Source organism: Callospermophilus lateralis, unplaced genomic scaffold (genome assembly GCF_048772815.1).
Source record: "Callospermophilus lateralis isolate mCalLat2 unplaced genomic scaffold, mCalLat2.hap1 Scaffold_129, whole genome shotgun sequence".
NCBI classification, from domain to species: Eukaryota; Metazoa; Chordata; class Mammalia; order Rodentia; family Sciuridae; genus Callospermophilus; species Callospermophilus lateralis.
Window position 1 is genome coordinate 3,293,843 of NW_027512465.1, and position 21,379 is coordinate 3,315,221.

Genomic DNA, 21,379 nt, shown 5'->3' on the forward strand with positions numbered 1-21,379 from the left:
GAGTAAAGTAATTTGTTCTCTCCAATGTGAATCATTGTCATTCAATCAATTGAGGACCTGACTAGAAGAATGACAAAAGGCTGAGAAAGAAGGAACTCTCCCTGCCCCTCTTTGCTTGAGATACCATTCTTTTCCTGCTTCCACATTCCATCTAACAGATTTATTCTTCTTGGGCTTCAGCTTGCCATCTGCAGATCTTAGCTGTTTTCAACCTCAGTAATCATGTTAAGATAGAAAAGGATAGACATTGGAGAATAGGGAAGGGGAGTAAAGGTTGATGAGAGGTCAGACTTTTTATCACGCATCAACAAGTTACAAAATAACTTCTGCTTCTCAGAAAGGATATAAATCTCCATCTTTCTAAAATTGACTGTATAATCCATAATCTGGCCTTCGGGACAATTGAAATATCAAAAAAAAAAAAAAAAAAAGCACAAGGAGCTTATCAACTTCTTTTGATGTGCCTTTGAAAGGAGTAACATGGTAAGACTTAAAGGGCACTGTTGCCCCTCTCAGGCAGGTTGAGCTGGGAGTTCTGAATCTTTTTTTTCACTTTCTTTTTTTTAATGTTTAATATTTCTTCCTTGCTTCTTCCCTCAGCTGTGGTGTTCATGCTGTTTATTCTTGGTCTCTGTGGAACACGAACCTGATTCCTGACTCCTGATGGTAACATTGTGAGCCAATTCTTTATATTTAATATCTCTTTAGATAGATAGATCTACACCATATTGGTTTAATTTCCCTGGAACCCACTAAATAATATAGATTACGTTCCAGGAAGAGTTTCCTCAGAACCACAAGGAAGTTCTGAGTTCCAGGGTGGTGCTTCAGGATTAGTCAAGATGGACATTATGATTGACCTTTATTTACCTCTCAATTGACTAATCACTAGCTGTCATTTAGTTCTTATCAGGTAGGAGCATTTTGTGGAAAGATCTGAAAGGTAAAAGATGCTTACTGTAGCACCCCAGCAAGTACAGTGCTGAGAAGCTCACACCACAGCATCCAGCAAATGCATTCAGTATGAATTATAAGGCTGCTTTCTTACTTGGTGCTCATACCCATTGGACCATCATCATCCTTCTTCTTAACACTTGTTGACCCAGTCATCCAGTATTTCTTGTTCTGCTCCCCTAACAAATTCCTCAAATAATTTGTCACTACCTATGAGACCACAGTTTTTTGAACCCACAATCCTCACACCAGTCCACCTGGCTTCAGGGATGCTTTTAACTGGAGGTGTTGTGCAGCATGAATTTATTTTTTGTCAAGCAACCACATGCTAAACCAATTGGTTATCAACCAAGTTCAATCATTTTTCCCTTTATTAACTAATCCACATGGATTTTTTTCCATATGTATATATGCATATGTAATAATAAGTTGATGAAGGACCACAGGTGCATCAGTGGAGACAGCATGGCGGACTGAGACAGATCCTGATCCCTGAGGCCTTGTTCATGCCTTAGCCTGTTTATATCCCTTTCTTCTTTCAATGATGGTTGCAGCTCGGCAAGCATCATATGATTTTGGTGTTTAATTGAACCCAACTCAGAATGGGTGGGTCACTGAATATTATTTCAACATTGACAAGGTCAAACGTGGTTTGTCAGAACAAAATAGAAACTAATATTTAAATGGATAAATATGTGTCAAACAACACCACATTGCTTACCATTATAGGTGACTGGGATTACCAACTGGGATTGTATTAAATTCTACAATGCATATTTTGCCAATATGAATTCATCTAATATCATTTTACTGTTGTTCAAACTTGACCTCGAATCCTTTACTACACTGGGCCTCACTCAAACATGACAACTTCATTACAGCTTATTTATGGGTTAGAAAAATAACACAAGAAAATAGCCTTATATCCCATTGAGAAGAACTGAGGAGATGATTACTATATATGCTTACCATAAAGCTGTAGGACTATTAATCAAGGGCACAAAATATTACTGGTCTAAAAACTCACTGAAATGTGGAAGTTAGGCAAGAGACAGTGACTTTTTAATGGTGTGCTTCTACATAATATCTTGATCACCAAAATGATGGGTATATGGATGATCCCTTTCCTTTAGAGATATTTCTTTTCAATTAATTCTCTCTACTGGTTTCCTGAAAGACAGTATCCTTGGCTACCTTGTCACTGTGATGATTTTGTCCTTGATTATCCCATTATAATTTAAGTATTGATTCATCTTATTTGCCATTAGTAAGTGAATTTCTGAAATGCAATCTCCTAACTCTGTCCCGCAAAGATTTTCATGTCTAGTCAACAAGAATATGTAAGATCCAGAACAAATATAGTTCAGAATTATAATTAAGGAAAAATAGAACATACAAAAATTTTATTAAAGAGGTATTGATATAAATATATTAATATGTAATTTACAGAATGTAATATATAGGCAATGAACCCAGTTGCACATTGATCACTGAACTTCTAAATAATGTTGGGGAACTTCTCAATATCTCTTTAATTTGATCACTGGAGTATCATCTAGACTTTCCTGCAGGAATAGTCAACTAGTGGGTGGTCAAAACTTACATAATGTTTACATACTTACATACACCTTCATGTCTTATTGTCTAAATATTTTGATCCATATTTTTAATATTTTCATTGGAAAATTTCATATTTCTGCTCTATTTAAAATGGATCATCACTTTACTCAAGATTTTAAAAATTAAAAAATTTAAATTTTTCATAAAACAAAAAAATGGTGAAATTTTTGAAGTACCTTGTGATGTTTTAATACATGTATATGCTTTATAGTGGTTAAATAAAATTAAAATAGATATATCCTCAAAAATTATCATTTCTTTTGGTGAAAACATTCAAAATACTTTCTTATATCTTAGTAAAATTTCCCCAGGTTTAAAAAGACATAGAATGAACCTGATTGCCTGTATCTCAGGCCCATTCCTGGGTTGTATATTTTATGAAATCTATATATTTATATCTCCTTAAGGACCGCTTTGACCTTAATAAAAATTTCAATTTAATAGACAGATTATGTTTTTAATTATAATTATAGTTGTTACAGTCCCAAACATAGAAACATTTTGAGGAGATTATATTTTGACCCACAGAGTAAAGAACTCTGCATTTTCTTCAATTAAAGGAGGACCTGTTTTGCTTCAGAAAGTTTTGAGCTCTTTCTTTAGATACAGAAGTTTTGAGAAAATCTAGGAATTCAAAAATATTAAATGTATTAAACAAATGTCTCTATCTATTACCATACAGTCTCATTTCTTTATGTAAGTCCTGGACTTAATCATAATGTATAAATTTATGGTGAAAATTTAAACTTTTTTTGAACCTAGTTACTCTTATGTTATATTGAAATTTATTTTGAAATTTATCTTGAAATTTATTCTCTTACTATATTATATGAATATCTTTTAAGAAGCTGTTAATTTTCCTGTTATTATGTAAAGACTTGCACTAATGATTAAACTTCTTTAAGCGTTTATTGTCTTTGACATAATGGAAAGCTTTCCATTGTTATGTCTTTACCTATTACTCTTTCATATACATCACAAATAATAATTGATATAGTACAATTGCTAGTGCATTTTTTTTTCAGTGGTATAACATCACATTTTACCACTATTAAAACTTCAAGAAAATATAGTGCTAACTCATGTCAGGGACAAGGGCTATCTATGCTTGAAAGACCAGAAATGGGATCCTCAGTACTCAGCCTTCAGGTGGTGACTCATCACCAACATCCTATCATAGTGTATGCTTTTTCAGATCAGTTTTGAGCCTGTTACTAAATAAGTATCTCAAGGAAGCATCTACTCTAGTAAAAAAATTAGGAACATTTGTTGAGAAATAAAGAAATCATAATTGGGCAGAAGAAGAAGCTGGACTGCAATTCAGTACATGTAAAAATTTCAGCAGAAACTTTAGGGATATTGAAAACTGATTGGCCTTTCAGAGACATGGTGTGTTGGATGAAGGAGCCAGATCTTCAAATATCCACAATAAATAGTCAGTCACTAGATACAGAAAAGAAGCAAGAAGTTGGGGAAAATGACATTTGAAAATTTTATTAATATTCATTCATAACACTTCCCAAGAAAAAAAATTAATAAATACATATTTATTCATTAGTATATTCATAAAAATACAATAATATATTAAAGCCTGCATTTATTTTCGTTATCATATATTACTTTGATTCAGGAATGTACATTCACAATTTGAAGAATAAAGAATACTTCTTGGCCTAAACTTATAAGCATCAATCATTCTCTTTTATCTTTCCCCATTCTAAATTTATTCTGCTCACAGTCAACAACTTTCAAATCATTAACGTTCTTTTTCTACTATTTATTTCAGTATTTCTAAATTCACTATCATTTCTTGTTTTCCTTTACATGTTTGTATGTTATATGTCAATGTTAAAAAGTAATGAGATTTAAGATATCATAAATCCCTTGTTACTTGCATACTTAATATTTGCTTCCATATTCATTGTTTTTCAATAAAATTTAATCCTTTTTAAATACCAGTATTCAATTACTGTATTACTTAGTAAACATTCCAAATCTAAATCACAGAGTATGCTATGAGTACATTGTCTTCATTGATTTTTGTTGTCCTCATTAAAGATCATAATTGACTTATTTCTTTCAAATGCTACTTTTATGTACTTTGGAATTAATTTCAAACACTGATAGAGGTAAAAATTTGGCTATTATTGTCAAAGATATAAAAGACTAAACTTACTAATTTTTTTTAATCTTTGCCCTATATCCTTCTTCCTTTTAAAAAATCTGTCCTCAAAATCCATCTCTTGCCTCCCCTGTTGTGGCCTGTTATCCTCCTGAGCATTTTAATTGTCCATTATTCTGAAATTTTGTTGGTCTCTGTATTACATAAGGTCACTTATTTACAATTATAGGATTCTTTACCTTCCTCCTTCTTTATTTTCTTCTTTAATTTGGTGGAATACATTCTTCAGAAGCTTCTTGAGAGTGTTCACACCAGTGTTGGTGAAGTATCTAATGTAGAGAAACTCAAGTGATCAAATATTTGATATCTTTACATGAGTGGCAGCCACACTTCATAGTAATAATATCCTCTCTGAATTATAAAGGTTTACTTTTCCTCTTCATTCTAAGTTCCAGTTTTGGTTTTAAGAAGTATTAAGCCATTTTGATTCCTGATTCTTTTAAAAACAACCTTATCCCTTTAAAATTTCACAATAATGTACATTGATATGAAGTTGTAAATTTTTTGCTTTCTCTTTCTTGAACTGTTTCTTTTCAAATCTCACTTTGTCTCAAAACAGATATTTTCATATTTTAATTTATTAAATTTTTGTTTATTTTACTTCCACAGGTTTCCTTTTTTGTTGCATTCTGTAATTTACAATAGGATGTTGGAGAATGTTGCTATTTATATTTTTACTTTATATATATATATATATATATATATATATATATATATATATATATATATATATATATTCTGTTCTATGGAAAATTTTCTCAACTTGTACTTTGTACTGTGTGGCATATTTCTTCCCTGATTTTCAATTTTTCTGGAGACACTTGTCATCAATTTTTTTTTAAATTTTATTTCCAAACTTTCTATCATAATGCTTCTTTTCCTCTAATATTTTTCTTCTTTATTTACTTTGATACTTGTTTTTTATTAGATATTTTCTTCAAATAACTTGGAAATTTTTATTGTGATATCAATAAGAATAACTACATTATTCTAATTTTTAAAAAGTCCACAGAGTTAGCAAGAAGGCAATGTTTAAATTCTACCTCCTCCTGTCTGTCCACCAGATGTGATTGTGCATTATTGTCACAGTCCCTTTGTCATGTCACCTGTTATGCTGGTTTTAATGGAAGAGAAGTTGTGAGTCATATCTTATGGCAAAAGAAAACATTTAATGTTTCTGCCCAAAAGTAAATGAGTCCACTTGTGCTCACATTCTACTGACCAAAACAAGTATATTGGCCATGTGTAAATTCAGTGTAACTAAAAATATAATACTACCATTTGACAAACAAACAACAAACAAAAACTTTTTCTCATAAAAGTTTATGAAAAAACAATGAATGTTGGAAATGGTAACTTTATAATGACTGATAAAATTCTAAAACATTAATTGCACACTTCAAGAGCCCGAGGGGGTTTACTTTAGTGGTGGGAATTATATTATGATTATTTTTTTTAATATGGGGACCTGAACTTTATGTCTCAAATCCTTAATTCTTGGCAAATAAACTTAAACAGAAGAATTTCCTTTCATTCCATTCCTTGGGAAATGCACTGAGGGAATGAGTCTTCCTGTAGCCACCCTGGGACCTAGTATGGTGCAGGTTGTGGAGTTTTCTTCCTCAGTGTTTACACTGACTTCAGGTGGGCTTTATCTGTTGCATGGGAGTGCAGACATCATCTGAGTGTACAAGTTATTGTCTTCTGTCTATAACCAATAAAACCTTTAAACTTTTTAATATCTTGGCTTTTTTCCAGGAATAACCCTACCTATGCAATCCATTAGGTTTTTGTTTGTTTGTTTGTTTGTTGTTTTTTTTAGGTCACTTTCTCTTCTCTCCTTATGTACATATGATTACATATAAAAAATCATTATTCTTTTCTTGGCTTATCCACTTTGACTTGGGGAAAATTAAAGAATTTAGAAGTGATTATTTTGTACTACCCAGAGAAGATAAAATAAAATGACAATTTTACCTAGTTTCTTAGAGGATGATTAAATCACCCTGTGACAGCAAGAGTGCTAAGTGAAGTTATTTAATGCTTTCATTAAAGCATTAATATGGTTTTATTGCCTGAAATTATCTAATACTACATCTTCACTTACATATTCTCTATGGGTATACAGTTTCCATAAGCTAAAAAATGCTAAACATATGCAAATGTAAAATGTGAAATTTGTCGATTGTAGTTTAGGTGGTAAAGCAAGAATAATGGTAGGAGATTAAATGGTGACAACATCATTTGTTGATTTTTAAAATTTGATAATGGCTGTAAATAAAATAAGACTGTATGGACATATAATCTATTATAATTAGGATAATCAAAGTGTACATAAATTTAGAAAACAGAAGTAGTTTAAAGAGTGACTGAACATAAGTGCCTATAAAATAGCATTAAAGTTGTACTATAAGCCGGGCACACCTATAATCCCAGCATCTCAGGGGACTGAGAGAGGAAGATTGCGAGTGCCAAGTCTCAGCAAAAGCAAGGTACTAATGAACTCAGTGACACCCTGTCTCTACATAAAATACAAAATAGGGCTAGTGATGTTGCTCAGTGGTCAAGTGCCCCTGAGCTCAATTCCCAATATCATCAGAAAATAAGTTGTTCCCTGCCATTAAAGTACATTTGGCAATCAATTATGTGACATAAAATATCTAGTTATTTTTGAAAAATAATGTTATAAACTTTAATAAATATAGGGGATAAATCAAGATACTATATATGACCTTGTCTGCTGAGATATGCAAGAATAAAACTTCAAATATGCGTGCAGTACCACTCAGCATAAACTTACATGGTATATTTAAAGCTTGACACTTGTATTGGTTAGAAAATCATTTTATTTGAACTGCAAAATTTTCTTTCTATATATTATATTGTGATGGTAGTTCTGTGACTCTATATATCACATTTTTTTTTCTATGCCAGGTTCTTCTTACATGAGGTGATAATAAACTAGTAGCCTCTTTGTCCTTTTTCATTTCAGCAGTTCCAAATCATTGATCTTTACTCTGCCTCTGGCAGCTGTTCCAATTGTAGTTAAGTCCAATATCCTTTCTTTGTTTCAACTACACAACACCAATCTCATCAACTGTATACTCTATGTGTAATACTAGAACCAGCTGAACTGGAGGTTGAGGATCTAATGAAATGTCTGGATTGCAACTTCCTTGGCTTTTTAACAATTCAAATCTCGTCCCATTTTTCCTGCCACTTCAGGAATTTTAGGTTCTTCCTGTCATTTTTATAACTGTTGAAACTCTGATTCCTCTATTTTTACTTTTTATTTATTTTATGCATGGTTTAAAATTGTGAATATCCTGTGCTTAAAAGGTAGCATTGTGTTTCTTTATTTTTCAACTGATTTTTATTTATATTTGTTCTTTTTAGATAAACATCACAGCATAGTATATGTCAAAACAGTATCGTGTTTCTGCGGAGTTTGGTAGAAACTCAAGCAGTCAGATGAGACTTAATAAATACATTAAATTGTCTGTGCCCTTTGAAAGATGGTAACTATTTCGATGTCTGAGATGAATGTGCCATGGTCACATAGAAAGAATAGAATAGAAAGCAGAAGAGCTAATAAATAGAACATTTATGAATGGAAAGAAAAAGAGAATAAAAAAATAACTGGACTAACTAAAATATTTTATATAGAAATATACACATATATGTGTATATATATATATATATATATATATATATATATATATACATTTATACATATATATATATCTACATACATTCATATGTGTATATACATGTACACTTGAAATTAGATAAGTGTAACAAAAGACTTGTTGATTACTTATCACAGAATGTAAAAAAGTTCATGATAAAATGAGAAAAGTAATTGACAAAAAACACAGATGTAGAAAGCATTGGACACAAAGAAGATATGTTTTAAATAAAATAACATTGCTATTAAAAGTTGTGTCAATTAAGAGGAAGATTTCTACAAGCAGGAATAAATTTTTCATGTTTGAATTTTATTATGGCTATAGCCGTGATTTGTTTGAAAAGCATAACCATACAAGAAATTTGAGATGGACATAAAAAGATATTGCAGATATATTATCTATTGAAATTGAAAGAAATGCAAGTGTCAAAGTGACTTCATGGCTTGAGCCAATGCTGCAATTGCAATAGTACCCACAGAAATGAAAAAAAAAATAGATTGAGAAGTGATTCCAGGAAGACAGGAGGTGGAAACAATATGAAGGTTAGGATTTGAATTATGATTATTGAGTAAGCAGTAATGGCAGGATCTTTGAAAGGAGATATCAAATAGGTGGGTAGAAAAATATTCTTTTATTGTAGAAAAAAGAGGGAGGAAAAGTTTTGTAAGGATATTAAAATAGATTTTACATGTGTAATTCCAGCACTGTAACATGAAAATTAGTTAAAGTGAATAATTTTCTAGGTGAATTTTAAAATATGAATATTTTTCTAGAGTCGGAATATTAGAGAGATCCAACAATTATTAACATAAATAAGTCTACACTCCAAAACTACAAAAAATTGTTTCTGTGTAATACTGTGCCTTTTTAAAAATATTTATTCATTTATTTATTTGTGGACACAATATCTTTATTTTATTTACTTATTTTTATGTGGTGCTGAGGACCAAACCCAGGGCCTCGCAAGTGCTAGGTGAGCAACCACCTGCTGAGCCACAACCCCAGCCCCATAATATTGTTTCTTATGTATAAATTCCTTTCTGTTCTCCTGATTTATTTCAACTTATATGACATTTATGAAATGTAATCATGCACAGACTTGATTTGTGACAAGGTACCTAAAGTGGAGAAAAAGAGTGTGATCTGATCTTTTATTCCTTGTGACACACACAGGATTGTAGCAGATAGAATAGGATGTATAGTTCTCAGCCAATGCTTCTACTGGGTCAGTCACTTCCAATTTCCACTGTTTGGATATGGGAAAGGTGGAATGATAAAGGCAGAGATTTTTTTAATGTTGGTGGTAACTACCAACAGAGGGGATTTGTTGACGTCAGGGATTTGTTCTCTCTGGATAGTAGTCAGACACCGAACAGAAAGTGTGGGAATGTGATTTCTATTGGGTCATCTTCAGCTTTTTCTAGTTACTTGTCCCACTAATAAGATTCAATAGAGTGCAACCAAGAGTGCTCAACAATCTGCTAGTGAGACTTCTTTCAATCTTTTCCAGAGGTCACTTGCAAAACCTGATACTCCTGCCTCTTTTAGATTCTGGACTTTTTCAGTTATAAACACTGGAACAATTTAGGCCTCCTCTAACTCAGAAAATACCAGAGTGAACAGCATGGAGACTTGGGTTCCAGAATTTAATCACTCCATTCTTTCCAATATTTATGTACCACAAAAACTAAGTCCCTTTTTCCTAAACCTCCAAACAAGTAGTTAAGTACCATTCACTATCATATAGGCTCACATCTACAGGGAATACAGATTGTGCTCTCTCTAGAACTCTCTTACTACCCTTTTCTTTCCCTCACTGGCCTTCTGTGAGAGGCTCTATAGGTTCTAAAGTCCCATTAAGATTGGAACAAAAAGCAATGTTTCAGCATCTGTCTCATGTGGGGAAAGCCAAGCCACGCATGTCAATGTTTCTATTTGATGGCTCTGTTCTTATGGTTTAAGTGAAATAATGTATATTTAATCCCTTATATGGATAGACACTGGCAAACTTTAAATTGAGAAAATGCCATTATAAAATACTATGTTCTGAAAGAGAGATAAAGATGGTTGAGTAGAAGCAGGCTACAGACTCCAGCCTCTCTGCAGATTGAAATTGAAACCAGAAGAATATTGGTTTTCAGCATTGTGGGTGACAGAGGGAATACACTGCAGCAAAAGATTGACCTGTCAGAAGTTTGGAGAGACTCAGGTATTCTAGTTACTAGAACAAAAGCAAGAAATAATTCATCAGCCCTGAATCTACACCTGAAGCAATGGAGCAGGTCTGGGGAAAGGGGTGACAAACAGAGACAGAATGATGGGCAAAGGTGACAAGCTTGTTTTGGAAATAGTGGTAGAAAAGAACTCAGACTGAATTAGGTGAGGGAAGAAGTGCAAAATGCACTGATGTAGGAGAAGTACTCCCCTTTTCTCATGCTGTTGGTGGAAAACTGTGGCAGGCTGTCATTTTGTAAAGACCACACTTAACCTGGAAGCTCTGAAAAGGATCAAATTTCTAAGCTTTATCCTAGCTAGAGATACCTGTAAATATTTTTGAAGGGGATGCATTTCAATAAGGCCATGTAATTAGCTAATGTAGTGGGATCACTGTGAGACCAAAGCTGATGAGCCCAGCTCATCAGCTGATTGATGGAACTGAGAAAAGTGGGCAGAGAGGAGCAGGTGGGGTGCTGAAACTGTGTGGGAGAAATGCCATTATCATGCACTGGGAACTCTGAGGGAGGACACACCCACTGCTGCTTGGCACAGTTCAATTTGTCCAAGTAGGAGTAAACCAAATACTGGGATTCATCATAAAACCTTTAGCACCACCATGATCCCACTAGAGAAGAATGGGGTGAAATCATCACTGGCAGCCATGTGAAGTTCTTCACACTGAGCACACACAGGCACCCTCTGAGCCAAGAAGAGATCTGGCTACTGGGCCAGACACAATCTACAACAATTCCCACAGACCCTCCAGAGAGCTCCTCGGAACCTAGGCATTCCATGGACGATCAGAGCTTCCTGAGTTCATGTAAAAGATGGATAGAGTGAGGCTCAAATTCTGTGCAGTTTTTGAAGGTACACACTGAACTAGTAGTAGAAAAACTGAATGTACAGCTGCCCAGTCCAGCACAGAGATGACTGGTAAGGTCACAATCTCCCTGCCCAGAGTTCAGAGGTCATGAATTTGAAGGTTGTGCTTTCACTGTACTTTGCAACACCAGTCAGATCCAAACTTGGAATGACTGGTAAAAATTATCTCCAACACAAAATCCTTCAAAAGAGTAATTAGGGTTTTCATTGCTAGATTCAGATTCCCACTAGTAGTGTCTTCTGAGTTTCTTTAATAGGTTTCCCCCCATTGTTGGACATCATGTACTTTAATCCAATTTTAAGTTTTTCTTTTTTCTTTTATGTTTTAATGTGTTAACAGAATTTATTCTTTATTTTTCTTATTTGTCTTTTTACACTCTGCTTTTTCCCTTTTCTTTTTTTGCTTTTTCTTCTCTCTCTTTAGTGCCACTCTAACCTTTTTAAAAAAAATTAAATATGTTTTACATATTATTTTCCTTTTCAAGTTCTGCATAGTTTAATGTTAACTTCATTTACTAATATACTTAAATTTTCATTAATTTGCAGAGTATTACTCCTGTTTTCCATTTTTGGATTCCTGAAATTATAGAGAACATTTTCAAATAATTTTTATTTTCTATTTGTATATGATTTGCTTTCAAGAGGTTGTAGTTACTGATAATGATTTTCTCATCTTAAACTGGCAGGAGACACAGATCATATCACTGTGAACAAACTGAGTGATACTTTAATGCAAAGATATACCCACTCAGATGGAGACATGTATATGTATAAAACACTGAATTCAAATGATTCTAATTCCCTAGTTAAAGGCATAAACTGCAGATTGGATTAGAAACCAAGACCTAATTTTCTGTTGTCTCCAAGAAACATATCTGAAAGATAAAACATTCACAGACTAATAGTAAAAACATGGAACATGGTATTTCAAATAGATAAAATCCAAAAGCGGTCAGGAGTAGCTACTCTCATATTTGAAAAAGCAGGCTTAAAACCAAAATCTGTCAGAAAAGAAGAAAATCATTTCATGTTAGTAAAGGAAAAGAAATAATAATGATTTTAAGTATCTATGTCCTGAACTTGGTGTGACCAATTTCCTAAAACAAGCATTACTTGATATAAAGACATTGATTGACCCTAATACAATCATAGAAATGAACATCAATATGCCACTCACACTAAGTCATTCAGACAGAATATCAAGAAAGATACATCAGATTTAAACTTTATTATAGATCGATTGGACTTAATAGACATCTACAGAATATTTTACTCCACAAAAAAACTGAAATCTTTTTCATCTGTTCATGCAACTTTTTCCCAAATTGACCATATATGAAACAAGTTATAGCAGGTTTCTCAACAGTTTTCAGATCATAATGGAATAAAATTAGAAATCAACAATAAACTTTACAGAAACTAGAAATATGTGGAGACTGAACACTTCTGAATGATGAGTGGGTCACTTAAAAATAAAAGTGGAAATTAAAACTACTTAGAATAAAACAAAAAACTGGAAACACCATATGTCAGAAACTCTAGGATAGAGCAATAACTGTTATAAGAGGAAGCTTATAAGTATGAATACCTATATAACAAAAACAGAGAAATTGTACCTCAAATTAAAAAAAAATAATAATGCAGTTCAAGGTCTTAAAAAAAACCAACAACAAAATACAAATCACAAAACTACTAGAAGGAAAAACATAATAAAAATTAGAGCTGAAATTAAGAAATTAAAACTAAAATAACAATGTAAAGTATCAATGAAAAAAGGAGCTCCTTCTTAAAAAAATACACAGCATCAAGAAAGAAAAAACATAAAAGAACCTAAATTAAGAACATTACAGTCCTATTAGACTAGGCAACATCTCACAACCAGGTACTTCATATCTTTTCCCACCTCTAAGTTTTTATAGAAATCTGGGTCTAAGCTAGCAAATTTGAACTTAGAAATTTCCTCTCCCAAGAAAATGGAACATGACAGAGGAAAAAGAATCACCAATGTAAAGATAGTGATCCATCATCCATTTTTTTTTTCCAAATCAGGCTACATCCAGTTCACTGACTCCTGTGAAACCATGAACAAAAACCACTTTTCTTCCCTTAAGTTTTTCTTATCATCTCTTTGCATCACAGCAATAAAAAGCTGATTAACACAGCCTCTTAAGCTCTTTTTTATTTTTTTTTAAGAATTAACATTCATTGCTTCTTTTGTATGGAAATAATAAGAATCTAAAAGTCCTTTTGGAATGGCAAAATAATGAGTTATTGTCAGTTGGGAGGTATAACTGATAAGATGATTGGTATTTATTACTTTAACCTGATGTCAACCAGAGGTTGTGCTAAGTAATACATGATGAACAGGGGAAGCAGGGTTAACTTATTCACAGGGAAGTAAACAAGAAAAAATTGTGTTAAATAGTATGGAATATCCAGTCAATAAAAAGAAGAATATGGGGTCAGGATGAAAGGGTCAGAGTCATGGAGTTCATTGAGTTTTTTTTTGTTTGTTTGTTTGTTTGTTTGTTTGTTTTTTATCAGAGGGACAGGGAGAAATTCTAGAGATAAATGTAATTTCCCAGGATAAACTTTTCTTGTGTTTCTTATTAGATAGTCATCCTTTAATGCTCAAGAAATACCCTCAAAATGAATAAATCTGATCTGTAGAGAATAAGAGTGCCTTGCCCTTTCCTTGGTCTTGGTTATTTTAAAGATATTCCTGTTATAACTGCCCTTGATTTCAGAAATTGTTTTTAGGATTTGTTCTTATATTAATCTTCTTAGACCTCACTCTTGAAGAGCAAGAACTACTTATTCTTGCTATTATTTCTCTTTATGTGGTCTCTTCTTCATGGAAAGAGCTTAAAATTCACAATATTGATTTGTTTTCTGGAAATTGTTATTAAAATGGAAAGTCACAGGTATAAAAATATATGAATCAATTAATACTATTTTTCAAAATGAAGATGCATTTAATATGTGTTACATGCATGAAAATCTCAGTAATAAAAACTATTTGTTTTAAATTATTTTATTATATATTTCTTATATTTCAGAGATCATTTGATGTCAGAGTATTTTGCTCTATAATAAAGGAGCATTTAATTTCATATTCTAAAGTTGAATTTCTTTATTAAATTACATTAGTAAAAACATCTAGATGATTTATGATCAGAAAGTTTTAGAAATATTTCTTTACATATTTAAGTTAAATCAATAGTTATTTTTCATTCAAATAATAACATGTAATTACATAGTTGAAATGAAATCGAGATACCATTTAGGAGATGACCTAAGGATTCCAATAGAGTTAATTTAAAAGTTTTATTTTATTTTACAAAGTAGTAAAATTCATTTTAATGAAATTAAGTCTTTTGAATAAAATGAAGTTAATGAAGGATGAAGACAATGGTAACCTCCAAATGTCCCAACTGCTAGGTGAAGCACTTACTCTTCTATATAAGAGACAGTTAGAGAAAGAAAAGATGGAAAAAACAATATATGGGAAATTCTTTTATTGAAACACCAATTACTAAAAATAATTGACATTTTCTCACTATCTTTGAGTATAGACATTTATAACTAATTTTTACACAAAACTAATACTGCAAATAAGTATAATGAGTATGATATCTTTCAAATGTGCATTTTAATGTTTTAGTGATAGAATTTTAGCTATAGAATAGGTTCACTCTGCACTGGTTACCCACATATATGACTCAAGGGAGCAGAACATAACACCGCACAACAAATTAAATGAAGTAGCATTATTCATTACAAACAGGCAGCAAGGAACACAGTGTAGGATCCACTGAGTTAGTTTCTGAAAGCTCAAGAAAGGTGTCCAGCTAGATTGAGAGTTGACTGAATATGCTCCACTTGCTCCACAGTTGGGTACAACCAAAGGCATCACAGGATTATGTATACCAGGACCAATGTGTTACACTGGGTAAAGGGTTGAAGGACATCCTGTTTCCAGTGAAGACAGCAATTCTTCCCTGTCTCAAGATGTTGTGTTCCCTAGCAGGAACAGGAACAATGCCCAGATTGTTTCAGGTAGCTTCTTACTATCTCACCATATTATGTGTTCAGCATATCCTATGGTTATTCTTGAAGAAATAAAGGGAAATTGAAAGAAGAATGTGGTTGGCTCAAGACTACACAAAGCAGTCATTCATTAAATTACTAAAAAAGGGAAAATATGCTGACCCATGTTGTAAATACACACATACACACACACACACAACACAGCTGGGGGTGAGAGAGAAAGAGAGAGAGAGAGAGAGAGAGAGAGAGAGAGAGAGAGAGAGAGAGAATATTAACTGATAGAATATCTCATAAAAATTTGATTCTCAAACATATTGAATACAATTTCAATATCTCCTTATCAACAGGAAAAATCCAAAATTTTAGTCATTACAGTATTAACAATAGTTAAAACTGTTACAGTCCATTTTCTGGTGTGAAAGACATACTAATGACTGCCTCATTTTTTTTGTTTGCCTTTTATACTTTTTTGCTTGTTTTAATTAGTTACACATGACAGTAGAATGCATTTATGCACTTTGATATTATCATACATAAATGAGGTATATTTGTCACTACCTAATCAATCCATGTTTCCCTTATCTTTAGTTAGTAACATGACTATGTGGAGTGTGTGATTTTTATTCCTGCAGGTACCTAGTATTTGATGGTCTTCTCTTTGTTAAGTTGTTATTACTTCTATTAACTGAGACTATCTTGTGATAGCATTTTTGAGAGACACCTTATTCAATTTCTTTTATTGCAGGTAGTCCTTTCAATTCCTAACATATGACAACCAAATATCCTCTAGGTGATTTTATCGAGCTTACTAGATAATACAATGAACCTCTTCTCTGTGGTTCAGTTGCACAAAGAACCCAAAATACCCAGGGCAAAATCTCCACTTCCAATTCATGAGAATTTGACATGATTTCTCTAATGAAAGTATTTCTCCCTGCAGCACTATGGCTCATCAACTAGTGATGAGACTTAGGGACTATAAGCAAAAATCTTAAGTTCTGTTCTTTGATGCTGGAAGAGCAATCACTTCATACTTCTGGTTCTTTGAACCATGGATTCTTGCTATGGAGAGATGAAATAATATACTCAACCCTCAGAATATTTTTCATATTGGGCCTCAAATTCTCAGAGCAATAAGCCTTGGATGGTGTATAATTAAACTTGTAACAGACCTCTGGTACATTAGTTTATTTCAACAAATATTCAGTGTTTTCTCCTCTATAGCTACCCTCTCTCTTCCTGAATTTATCCTTTTCCATAAATTTGATTTCAGCCTTAACCCAGTTATCTGCTTTAATGGATAGAAAATGAGCAAAGTGTAAATATTAATTATCTTTCAAACAAAGGTTTTAAAAGGCTTTATGTATGCTGGGAGTGTGGCTCAGTGGTGAACTGGTTGCATAGCACGTGTGAGGCACTGGTTTGATTCTTAGCAAGGCATATAAATAAATAAAATAAAGATCCATTGACAACTAAAAAAAATATTTAAAAAAGACATTACTGGCTTCCTCTTAGTCTCTTTGGTTCCTGCCATGAGAAAAAAGTCCATGCACATAATAACTAAACTTCTTTCAGTCTGGATTTTTATATAACTTACATGTGGAATACTCTTAGAGTGGAGCCATATTAAGTCCAATAATGCCCAACAAAGACTTGCAGACTCATAATTGATCAGTCTCTGATACAGAAATAAAACATTTTTGTTTTTAATTTCTTTCTTTATAAGTCAATTAGGATTGATGCTGATTTAAGTCTTCTCATTGCCTCCCTATTTCCATCAAGACTGCTGCTTCTGGTTGTGGGACATATGACACCATAGTGAATTCTGTGAACATGAAGCTATTGTCTTACTTCCCTTTAAGTTAATAAATTTTTAAAAAAATTGACTTAAATATCATTGCAGTGCTACAAATGGTGGTGTAAATGCATATGAGGATTAAAAGAAGCACCACCAGAACAGAAAAATCTATATCAGATTTAGCTGTCTTCTCTTTTGAAGGAAAGCACTGCCTCTTTGATAATGGGCAGGAAGAAAATTATCAGCTTGGCACCAGGTTGCTGAGAGATATGATTAAGACACAATTTTCAAGCCATAACACTTGGCTCAGATACTATTTCTGATTTTTGTAACTAAATTTTACTGGATCATGGCTAAACCCATTAATTGTAATACTGCATATGACAGACTTTGTGTTATAGTAATAGAGTACAGTAGCCTCACAGAGGTAATTTGTCTCACAAAGCCTAAGATATTACATTCAGACTATTGACATAAAAGTTTATTGACTGCTACACCACCAAATACCTGCTAATTTACACATAAAGCTTAGCTTTGATTTCATTTACGTTAGATTGACCATTTAGCACATAGCCACAGTAATATCAATTTCAATGAGGAAAATGATAGGTTTCAGTCAATTATCCCCTTTAAACCTGCCATCCTAGCTGCTTGGGGTACATGGACCCTTTGAACAAGCACCACAATGATTGAGAAAATAAGCTTACAGATGTTTACAAAGAAAGTTCAATATTTATTCCAGGTACTTTGGACAAGTTTTCCTGTGCTGTTCTTTCAGATTCCTAATCAACTTTCTTTTAATTATTGTAATAAAATTTGGAATAGTTTAAGTGCACAAATCAAGACATTGGTCCTTCCACAAAAAAAAAGAAAGAAAAGAAAATGGGCAATTAACTGTATCACATGAAGTTCTTAACACTGGGGAGAATTTTCTTCCAACCCTTTGATTCTAGTCCACTCCAGACTAAGAAAGCCTAGCAAGTGCACACACAGAAGGCATTTTGAGTTGACTTAAAAAACTTAAAGTCTTGTCAAACTTAAAGTCTGTCAAAACAATGATGAGTAGAGTATCATGGGTTTGCCACTGAGTCTCACCACATGGTTTACATTTAAATAAACTTACTATGTGTCAGATTGTTTATACATTCATTGGAGATAAGAGTACTGCCTATTTCATATAATTGTTGTGAAGAGTAAGTTTCTAATACATGTAAACCTCTTAGAATAATATGTGGCTTATATTATCCATTAACAAATATTTGAAAATGCTGTAGGGATAATGGACAATGGTCCCTCTATGAAATAGATAGAGAGGCTTTCAGAGAAGAGTTTGGCATTATAAAAAATCTTCTAAATGGTAAGTAGTGAGACCCAGTAACTATCTTGAAAGAATGATAGAGAAGGGCCTGGAAAGAATGAAATCTTATTCAAGAATATTTGAGGGTCTGATTCTTGCTGAGGGTGAATGACCTAGGAGGCTATGGATTTTAAGTCAGGGAAGAGAGTATGACTAGATCTTTGTTTCAGAGATTGATGTTAGGATAAAACCATGCCTCAATTTCAAAAAGTGATTATAGTCACAGGTCAGAGTCATTGTTGGGTCATGAGATTCTGATATTCAACATAACCATGAGGACCACACAGTTAATGACTTCTATGATTTCTGTCTGAAGACCTAAAATGTGCACACGTTTTTAGAGAAAAACTCCTGATGCTCTTGTGAAGGCAATTATTTGACCACACTAACATACTCTTACATTGATGAAATCACAGCCCACAGATCTCCATATAAGCTTCCTCCTCATCTTGGCTTCCTGACTCCTCCCATTATGTAACCTAAGAAACCAGAGATGAGATGCTGAAAAACTTCTTTAGGGAAAAAAAGTGAACATTAAAAAATGGACTATAGAGGGTAGATAGGCACAAAGCTATTTCCACAGTTTTGCTTATGAGAAAATACATACATGTGTGCTTTTATATGTAAATAAATTCATATTCATACATATATGTTTATGTAATTATATTTTTTATAAAATATATTTCTTGTTTGAACACAAGTTTGTAAACCCATGACAAGAAAATGTGATTGTGTGTATGTGTATGTAAGAGGATATACATTAGGTGTTTCTGCTTATTGGTAAATATATGGTGTTGGGAAGGATGAAGTAAATTTGGGGAGTTGTCAGAGCTATAAGAAGTGAAAGTCTGATTTGAAAACTCAAAGAGCTGAATTAGATTGTAACCAAAATATCTATGTATTTGTCACACTTGTGAATGTATTTAAATTATGCAAATGGGTGGGAATACAGCAATATAAAAAGCCTACAAATGTGGGGATGAATGCAAAGGTTTGGAAACTAAAGGAGCAGCTTCTCCTACTTCACAGTTTGTATAGGGCCATGTTCAGCATGTGCTTACTGTGGAGGTTCCAGAAAGCTTGCAAGAAGCAAAAATAGTTTTTCTGCTCAAAGACTTCCAGGTAGCTAAATGTCTTCAGAGTAGATTATAAATGATTCAAAAAGTTATAATTATTACCTTATGTAAGTGAAAAACTGATATAGCCTTGTGCCCCCATTTAAAATTATTGGGAAATAAAAGCAAATTTTAGCAAGCTTAAAGCAATCATATATAATCAGAGAACCCAGTCTTTATTTAGGTCTAAGTGTTTTCAAGTCACCTTAGGAATAGTTTTAGTGCACATTTACTCCTTTTATCCTCCAAGAGAACTTAAATGGCAAATACAGTTTTTAACCAGATTTGAGAATAGAAGAGAAAAACACTTGTTTTTTATGTTCTGCTACAAATTACACAAAGTTAGTAGCTTAAAATTTTAAATATATTTTCTCACAGTTTCAACAGTCCAGAAGTCCAGTCATGCCTGAGCTATATGCTCAGTGTAGGGACAGGATTGACTAAAATACAAATGAGGGCTCAAATGCTGACTAAATGTCGTTCTCTTCAGGTGTAAGACAATGGCCTTCAGCATCTCAAGGCTTTCCCTCTCCATAAATACTTTCCAACATGGTTGTTTGTTTTTCCTCTACCACCCCAAGGTGAAAACATTGGCCTCTGTTCTGAATCATTCTGTCAGATTTATTTTTCTGACCTCTAGGTCAGTTTCAAAATGGCTGATCAGTGTAGGTTAGGTCCACCCAAGATGATTTCTGTTTAATGTAAAGACAACATATTAGTGATCTACTTGTGTGAATTACATATTAGAATTTCAGCTTTGTAAAACTAAAGGGATATGAATAGGAAGAGAAGAACTCATAATATCCCTATCTATGAATCAAATGATTCTAGAGTTAAATCCAAATATTCTACCAGAAAACTTCTAGAATTAATAAATGAATTCAGTGAAGTAGCAGGATATAAATTCAGTACCTATGAATCAAATGCACTTCTATACATCAATGATAAATCCTCTGAAAAAGAAATCAGGAAGACTACCCCATTCCCAATAGCCTAAAAAAGTAAAATACTTGGAGATCAATTTAACAAAAGAGGTGTAAGACCTGTACAATGAAAACCAGAGAACACTGAAGAGAGAAATTGAAGAAGACCTTTAGAAGATAGAAAGATCTCTCCATGCTCTTGGATAGGCAGAATTAATATTGTCAAAATGGCCATACTACCAACAGCACTATGCAGATTAAATGTAACTTCAGTTAAAATCCCAATGTACTTCCTCATAGAAACAAAACAAAAAAAGTAATCATGAAATTCATGTGGAAAAATAAGAGACCCAGAATAGTCAAAGTGATCCTTAGCAAAAAGCAAAGTGGGAGACATTATAATACGAGACCATAGACAATACTACAGAGCTATAGTAAAACAAACAAACAAACAAACAAAAAACAGATTGTCATTGGCACCAAAATAGACATGTAGACTAATGGTACAGAATAGAAGACACAGAGACAAACCCACCTTTACACAGTTATCTCATACTAGACAAAGGTGCCAAAAACATACAATTGAGAAAAG